This window comes from Littorina saxatilis, linkage group LG1, assembly GCF_037325665.1.
Source record: "Littorina saxatilis isolate snail1 linkage group LG1, US_GU_Lsax_2.0, whole genome shotgun sequence".
Classification (NCBI taxonomy): Eukaryota; Metazoa; Mollusca; class Gastropoda; order Littorinimorpha; family Littorinidae; genus Littorina; species Littorina saxatilis.
The window spans coordinates 28,083,591-28,092,859 of record NC_090245.1 but is presented as its reverse complement, the minus strand read 5'-3'; positions in this window follow the sequence as shown (position 1 = coordinate 28,092,859).

Below are 9,269 nucleotides of genomic sequence, written 5' to 3'. Positions count from 1 at the left end.
ACAAAACGTACACCACTTGCTTGTTTTAATTGCTTCTTATGACATAATGATGACGTATTGAAGCACGAAATCAGTGATACAGATGAACATAGCTATACCCAAAATAGTAACAATAGAAGAATATTTGTTGTTTAAATCCATGTTTGAGAGACATTTACATTGAACCTTAATTTTTCACACAAAAATCCGCATGAAGGCCTTACATTCGGCCACTGTCAATTAGCCAGATAATCAATAGACGTAAGTAGCTGTCTACAAAGAAAGCAATTATTCCCCTTTCTACTGACATTCATCAATTTTAGCTTAGACAAGTGTGAAAGTCATAGTTTGTGTTTGTATGAAGACACTTACGTTTGCGTGACATCGGGCCCGGCTGAAAACGGAGGAACAACGAACCCGGCTGAAATAAGGCGGAACACAGTCCCCGGTGTGACATTTCGTGTGCCCAGTATGTACGCTCTCCTTCAAGACCCTCTATTTTACGACTCCTTCTACTTTTAGAACTCATCAGTTTCGTTAGGTTTCCTCCTCAAAGTGCGACAATGATCGCGTTAAATTTTTTTTTTTTTTTAATTACCGGCATTTACCAAGAGGCACGAGAAATCCACCACCCCAAGCCGATCACGTGTTCTCTTCAACCGCTCAAGCTATACTCTACTTGAAAAGCAAAAGCTTGAAAGAAAGAGTGCGCCTCAGAGCATTTTTGAAACAATGATTTGTCTATTTTGCCGCAGATTAGGATATATAGGTAGGACTTACCGGTTGGATATTTCTTTTCCGGCATTTTAAAACAAAAATGATCGTTAAACGAAATGTCCCGATAAGGCGAGCTATATAAGTGAGTTTACATATATTTTTAAGTTAGGACTTCCAACATTTTATTTAGATGTACGTTTCAGAAAAACACATAAATAATAAAACAAAATGTTAATAAGTCTGTCAACAAATTCTGAACATGTATCCGATTATAAAAATCGATCCACTTTTGTTTTGCCAAAAAGATAATGTATTGTAACCTTTTGCAAAACATATTTTCTACAAAGTCAACATTTGGAAAAAAATGGTCTTCAAAACCAGGTACCACTGTGTTCCACAAGAACCGACCAGACACAAGAAACATCTTGATTTACGGAGAGCATACGGAGCTGACATATGATTGTTGGCCCAAGATGCCAAAGCGTTTCTGGGCTGAATAATAATGGTGTAAATCAAGCATGGGTCTGTTGTGTCCCAATATTTGCCCGTGTAATAATTCCGGCTGTGCAATATCTCCAGAGTGTAATAATTCCAGCGCCAGCGATCTCGATAACGTATGTGTATGACCAGTAATCCTTTGACGGCTGTTATGAGGGTGAGGTTGGCTAGAGGGGTGGGGGGTGGCTGGTGGATGTGTGTGCGTGTGTGTGTGTGTGGGTGTGTGTGTGTGTGTGTGTGTGTGTGTGTGTGTGTGTGTGTATGCGTGTGTGTGTGTGTTTGTGTGTGTGTGTTTGTGTGTGTGTGTGTGTTTGTGTGTGTGTGTGATTGTGTGTGTGTGTATGTGTGTGTGTGTGTGTGTAGGTGGTTTTACCGACAAATGGGGACGATTGTCACTGGAGAGCAGTCAAATGGGGACGCTTCCGACAAACGGGGACGTCCCCATTTGTCGGCCCGTGCGACCCCATTTGACTGGATTTGAGCAGATTGAGCGACCCCATTTGACTGCTTCCTAGCATCCCTGTGGACAAACGGACTGGATTTTCACACAGATTCATACACATATTTTAGCTCTGCACTTTGTGGTCTGCTCAACTAAACCATGTGATTTTTATCATGTGACTTCAAATGACTTTACAGTAACTGCTTTCATCAGAATTCAGTTTCTATTCAAATGTAGTCAAACTAAAATATTTATTTAAATTAAAAAAAAACAAAAGTTATTGCATTTAATATATTTTATTAAGAGTATTTTGAAAGAGTTCTGATTATTTGATCACGGTTTTTTTTGTATTAAAACAAAAACAAACACAGAAACATATACATTCCTGTAAAAAAAAAAAAAATGATTACAATTATTTTGTTATGAGATTTATTTTAGGTTAATTCGAAGTGTTGTGTCTCATTATTACATCTTTTTTGTCGTGTTTATTGCAATTTTTATTTATTTTATTCATGTAACCCTATGGTTTTTTTTTAAATAAATAATGACTTGACTTGACTTATTGCGAAGTATGAACCGCGTAGGGGGAGCAAAGGAGGGAGAGAGAGAGGTACGGAGGAAGGGAGGGAGAGAGAAAGGTACGGAGGAAGGGAGGGAGAGAGAGAGGTACGGATGAAGGGAGGGAGAGAGAGAGGTACGGATGAAGGGAGGGAGAGAGAGAGAGAGGTACGGAGAAAGAGAGTGAGAGAGAGATAGAGGGAGCAAAGGAGGGAGGGAGAGAGAGAGGTATGGCGGAAGGGAGACAGAGATAGGGGGCAAAGATGGGAGGGAGAGAGAGAGGTACGGTTTGTGCAGTGCAGTTGTTTTGTCAGTTATTCTTCTCTTCATTTGTTCTATTGTCTTTCTTCTTCTTTTTTGTGTGTGTATTTTTGTGTTTTTGTGCCTGAAGAAGACCCTTAGGTCGAAACGTCGCTGTTATTCGTTCCGTGTTCGTCATTTTAACGTGAGTACATTGCTTTTTGGTCTCTTTATTGTTCCCTCTCACGTGCAGTCGCCATTGTTTAATACATGTTTTAATGTGTTTTGTATAATCCGGAAGCAGGAGTTTAAAACCTATATATATATTGAGAGAAAAGTCTGGGTTGTGGCACTCGATCACTAGGTGGGGCACTGCCCTTCGCTCCCTGTTACCCGAGTCCCAATCCTCGTGGTAAGGCGTCCGCCCCGTGATCGGGAGGTCGTGGGTTCGAACCCCGGTCGGGTCATACCTAAGACTTTAAAATTGGCAATCTAGTGACTGCTCCGCCTGGCGTCTGGCATTATGGGGTTAGTGCTAGGACTGGTTGGTCAGGTGTCAGAATAATGTGACTGGGTGAGACATGAAGCCTGTGCTGCGACTTCTGTCTTGTGTGTGGCGCACGTTATATGTCAAAAGCAGCACCGCCCTGATATGGCCCTTCGTGGTCGGCTGGGCGTTAAGCAAACAAACAAACAAACCCGAGTGCCAACAACAATAGGATGAGCATCAGAAGTGAAGATAAAGAGGGAATTTTTTTCTCTGCGCGCGCGCCAGCAAGCAGGATGTCTCAGAACTGAAGCGGTAATAGTATGATCTAATTACAGGCGATGGGTTAATGGGTCACGTGATTATATATATGAAGTCTTCTATCGCGCGCGTATCTCCAGACTCGGACTCAAGGCGCAGGGATCTATTTATGCCGTGTGAGATGGAATTTTTTACACAATACATCATGCATTCACATCGATCAGCAGATCGCAGCCATTTCGGCGCATATCCTACTTTTCACGGCCTATTATTCCAAGTCACACGGGTATTTTGGTGGACATTGTTTTATCTATGCCTATACAATTTTGCCAGGAAAGACCCTTTTGTCAATCGTGGGATCTTTAACGTGCACACCCCAATGTAGTGTACACGAAGGGACCTCGGTTTTTCGTCTCATCCGAAAGACTAGCACTTGAACCCACCACCTAGGTTAGGAAAGGGGGGAGAAAATTGCTAACGCCCTGACCCAGGGTCGAACTCGCAACCTCTCGCTTCCGAGCGCAAGTGCGTTACCACTCGGCCACCCAGTCCACGTGATGTGGGGGCGGAGCCAAACATTGGTTGATACTTACTGTGTTGACATTAGTTCATTGGCCCCGCCCCAACATCATATGACTTACTAATCCACGGGCTATCATTGGTTCATGTTTTTGGCGCTAAACTATCTGACAGGTAAAGAACTATTTTGATGTGACACGTTATTACTTGGTGCAAATACGCGCAGTGTTTAAAACCACTTGGCGGACAGAGCTGTGCATTCTCACAATTCGACACTTACTACATCCATAATAACCACACCGTTGATCAATCGCTTAGAAATGGCACAAATGACAGTTGGGGAAAACATTCAGAAGTTGGAATGATCTTACCGAACGGCTGGCAGACTTTTCCAGAAAGAACGATTTGGTGTACGTGGTCAAATACAGTCGTGCTGTTCAACTTGCGAACAAGAATTCAAAACAGCCTTTTCCAGACGAACTGAAGTATGCATACGCAAAACTTGTGTGCAAGTACTCAGGAAAAGGACGACTCACAGGCCGAGGTGCGAAGAGGAGCAATGGGTAAGCGGATTAATATTTAGTTGCTATACTTCTCATGCGTCCTTGTCACAGATAGTAACTCGTATGAATGTTTAATTTTAATATTATTATTATTATTTTTTTTTTTAGGTTTACAATGTTTCAACATTCATTCCAGTATCGACTGACATTTTAACGAGTGCGGAAAGTCTGTCTGTCTGTCTGTCTGTCTGTCTGTCTGTCTGTCTGTCTCTCTCTCTCTGTCTCTCTCTCTCTCTCTCTCTCTCTCTCTCTCTCTCTCTCTCTCTCTGCGCGCACTTCTTCTTCTTCTTCTTTGTCGGACAGATTTTTCACACAAATGACCAGGAAACCAGATTACGTAAGCCGTGTCAACTGTACCCTTTGTTAAAGTCAGCGTAGCTCGAGAACGGCATTGAAGTATTTTCGGTGTTCTTTACCTTGCCCAGGAAGCAGCGCACACTCGAGTCAAGGACGTCGTAAAATGGCCCTCGGTCAAGTTTTCACCGAGAACCATTTTATGATGTCCTTAACAATTATGTGTTAGTCGGCTTAGAATATGCGCGCAGGTTTCAAAGTTTTGATCCATTCGATTATCTCAACAGACATCCTTTGATTGTAAAATTGAATGCGGGCACATGATGGTTGAAAATACTTAACTTGAAAGTTTCCCGCTGTGGTAGATTTTTATGGTGGTTGTCACACAGGCAGCGACGGCTTTACTGGTCGGACCCAGTTGTGCGTTACCTCGCTTTTGCCTTTAATGACTGACTGACTGGCTGACTTTGGGGATTAACGTCCTCTTAGGTAACTAGGATCTATTTGGGAACATTTACTGTGATACTGTAAGAGGAGCAAGAAAAGAAAAGAAAAAAGATTTTTTTTAAAATAGGGGATGAGGGGGGGGGGGGGTAGATGGGGGGAGGGATGAGACCATGGAACTAGTTTTTAGAAGTTATGCAATAAAACATTTAAACATTGTAGGCTCAGACCACTTCGCCGTATTTAATCTTAGACACCGTACGTTATTAGACGCGAAAGTGCAATACTTAGGCCAAAAAGAATAATAGGTGTGGTTACGGTAACATAGCCAAAAAAAAATAGGGTAGGAAGGTAGGCAATCACTTTTTTTTTTTTAACTTTTTTTTCTAATGTGTACAAATTAAACCTACTTGACAGGGAAATAAGTGTGCGACTCGGGCGCTTTCGCTATCATTGCGTTTTCTGCACTCGTTTTCTTGGTTTTTGTTTTTGTTTTTTTGACAAATGTAATAAAAAGTTATAGGGTCGGCCCCTAAAAATAGGGTAGGTCGGGTTACCGTAACCACACCTATTTTTTTTTTAGGCCTTAATGATCCGCTCGAAGCACTGTTGAAGCAACAACTTGTCTTTTGGTCGCAGATAAGGACATACTCTATCAAAACATGTGAATATACGTCTCAAGCATGACTAAACGCCCCGAAGGGCTCCGTCTAGTAACTCTATTTTTGATATCGTTTTTTAAATGTCAGCAATTTGCAATGAGGTCACCCATCATAAAATAAGGTTATTAATTATTTCCATACGCCATCTAAGTGAAACGGAGGTATTTTGTATCGCTGATTTTATTTACAAACTGCTCTTGCAGCGGATCATTTGATCGGAACTAAATAAGTAAAGTGAAAATAGGTAAATAAATATATAGATGGATAAATCAGAAAACAAGATTGCAAAACATAAACACGTTCATAAAACATGTTAGTTTCCACTATTGCCGTAAACAAGTTCTCTGCAAAAACATTGAAAGTCAAATACTGTTTTCGCCTCTGTTTCTTCTTGTTGATTTTTGAGTCACTTGAGAAAATGTGACTCTATGTAATCGGTCAGTGTTAGTCTGTCCGGCCGGCCGGCCGGCCGTCCGGCCGGCCGTCCGTAGACACCACCTTAACGTTGGACTTTTCTCGGAAACTATCAAAGCGATCGGGCTCATATTTTGTTTAGTCGTGACCTCCAATGACCTCTACACTTTAACGATGGTTTCGTTGACCTTTGATTTTTTTCAAGGTCACAGGTCAGCGTCAAAGGAAAAATTAGACATTTTATATCTTTGACAAAGTTCATCGGATGTGATTGAAACTTTGTAGGATTATTCTTTACATCAAAGTATTTACATCTGTAGCCTTTTACGAACGTTATCAGAAAAACAAGGGAGATAACTAGCCTTTTCTGTTCGGCAACACACAACTTAACGTTGGGCTTTTCTCGGAAACTATAAAAGTGACCGGGCTCAAATTTTATGTGAACGTGACTCCCAGTGACCTCTACACTTTGACGTCTGCTTTGGTGACCTTTGACCTTTTTCAAGGTCACAGGTATGCTTCAGGTATGCATTGTGTTGTGAATAGCAATTTCTTCCTGTCCATCTGATGCCTCATATAATATACAGAACTGCGAAAGTGACTCGATCGAGCGTTTGCTCTTCTTGTTTACATTAATTTTAGTCAAGTCTTGTAGATTTTATCTTGTGTTTTGTAACAGAATTAACTATGGTATTGTGTTGCTTAGTACTTGATGCATGAATTGGCGTCTCGCAGAATTAAACGCCGCTGAGGAAGGCCTGGCAACAGGTCGAAAATTTGGGCTGCCACTTGAAATTCTTTGTTAGACTTTTCTTGTCCTTGATTTTGTTGACATCTCTCTCTCTCTCTCTATCTCTCTCTCTCTGTATGTGTGTGTGTGTCTCTCTCTCTCTTTCTTTCTCTCTCTCTTTCTCTTTCTCTCTCTCTTTCTCTCTCTCTTTCTCTCTCTCTCCCCCTTTCTCTCTCTCCCCCCTCTCTCTCTCTCTCTTTCTCTCTCTCTCCCCCTCTCTCTTTATTTTCTCTCTCTCTCTCTCAGTCACTCTCTCTCTCTCTCTCTCTCTCTCTCTCTCTCTCTCTCTCTCTTTCCCTGCCTCACAAACACAAATACACACGCACTAACACACACAAAGCAGCAGGCCGGGATGCGGCAAATTGGGTAAGGCAGACTGGGATACGGCAAGTTGGGAGAGGCAGGATGGGATGCCGCCAACGCATCTAGCAGTGCAAATTCTACAGGGAGGGGGGGGGGGGGCGTTCTTTTAAATCAAGTTTTGCCCAGTTTTGATTTTGCCGGTTTTGGTAATCCTACATTCCTCCGTGCGACAGCGGACTAAATGCGCATTTAAAACTATTTAGATGTTTTGCTTAAATTTTGACTTGGAGCGAAATAAATTAAAACATCTTGTTCGTTGTGCTTTTGTTTTAAATTAAAGCGTATTCTATTTCTAAATTAAATATCACTTGCCTGTTAACTCTTTATTGTTGTTGCAATAGTTGTATATACTTGGAAGAAAAAAAAGGCATACAACGAGACAGTTATGGTAGCCTGATTTAGACCACCCAGATACGGTATTTGCAAAATATTTATCTCTTTTATATTATTTTTCAAAATTGTTGTTTATAAAATCGAAAAATCACATCGAAAAATGTCACTATTCGATGTTCCCTCACTTAATCTGGGTGTGAAGGGCTTTCTTGAAGCAGACACCGGCGCTTGCTAAACGATTGCCGCTTAAGCGGAGGGGAGTCAAGCGTGATTAAGTGCCTGGCCTGCCAATTGACACCTACCGGCGAAAACACATAATAGGCCACAGTTTCTCTATTTTTCACATAACGTTTCACTCTTAAAGTTTTTAACAAAAGGTGGTCCTTAGTTTTAACATCTTTTTTGAAATAATATATGAATTAAAGATCATGCTTTTAATGGACACATTTTTCACACACATGACCAGGAAACCGGATTACGTAAGCCGTGTCAGCTGCAACCTTTGTAAAAGTCAACGTAACTCGAGAACGGCATTGAAGTACTTTCGGTGTTCTTTACATTGTCCAAGAAGCAACGCACAAGAGGATACTTGACACACTCGGGTTGTGCTTGGTTTGGCCATAAACACTATCTAGTCAAGGACGTCGTAAAATGGCCCTCCGTCAAGTTTTCACCGAGAACCATTTTATGATGTGTTGGTCGGCTTAGAATATGCGCGCAGGTTTGAAAGTTTTGAACCATTCGATTATCTCAACAGACATCCTTTGATGTAGTGGAGTAGTGGTAGGTGTCACGAAATGGGATATAAGTCTGTGATAAAGGTGATGTTTATTATTATGAACATGTTCGTGCCACCCACGCGCTTTTTCACGCTAGAAGCCAACAAAAAAGTTTATTTCATGTTGATTAATCACATTACTTATGAAAGTCTCATGTTTTCTCGTGCGCACGTGTGCGTGTGTGTGTGTGGGAAAATATTAAACAGCTGTGCTTTCATGTTACCATTCAGAGAGTGCTTTGATCATAATTAAGCTTTAAGCCCGCGTGAGAAACAGACGATACTTCTGCACGTATGGTTTGATATCTGCCGGGAACATTTTTTATGACTTGTATAATTTGACTGATTAGGCAAAGGGATTACACGAAACCGACTCAAGCCTTGTTGAATGTCAAAGAATTCAAGCATGCCGAAGTGTCTGTACGGGCCTTTGGAAAAGCACCTTCGGTAACCGTTTCATGTCCAATCCTAAAACGTGTATGGGAATACTTTAAGCATAACATTCGGGTGGTTTTTTTCCGAATAGAAAATATATGATACATCCATGCGATTTTATGGAATAACTCTGTTAAGTGTTTTTGTTATTGTTGCCAGAACAGCATGGTCATATTCTGTAAGATAAAATCGGTTATTGTCAGTTTGTTTGTTTCCTTTTGTACACAGCGAAAACAAAATCGAATAGAAATTATACATCCATGCATTTTTCATGGAATAACTCCCTGAAGTGGTGTTGTTGTTGTTGGTGTTGTTGTTGTTGTTTTTGTTGTTGTTGTTGTTGTGTTGTTGTTGATGTTGTTGTTGTTGTTGTTGCTGTTGTTGCGAGAACAGCTTGATAATATTCTGTGAGATAAAATCGGTTTTTGTTAGTTTGTTTTATTTTGTACAATAAAGATATTAACATTTTTCGCCAAGATTTCATGGTCTCGC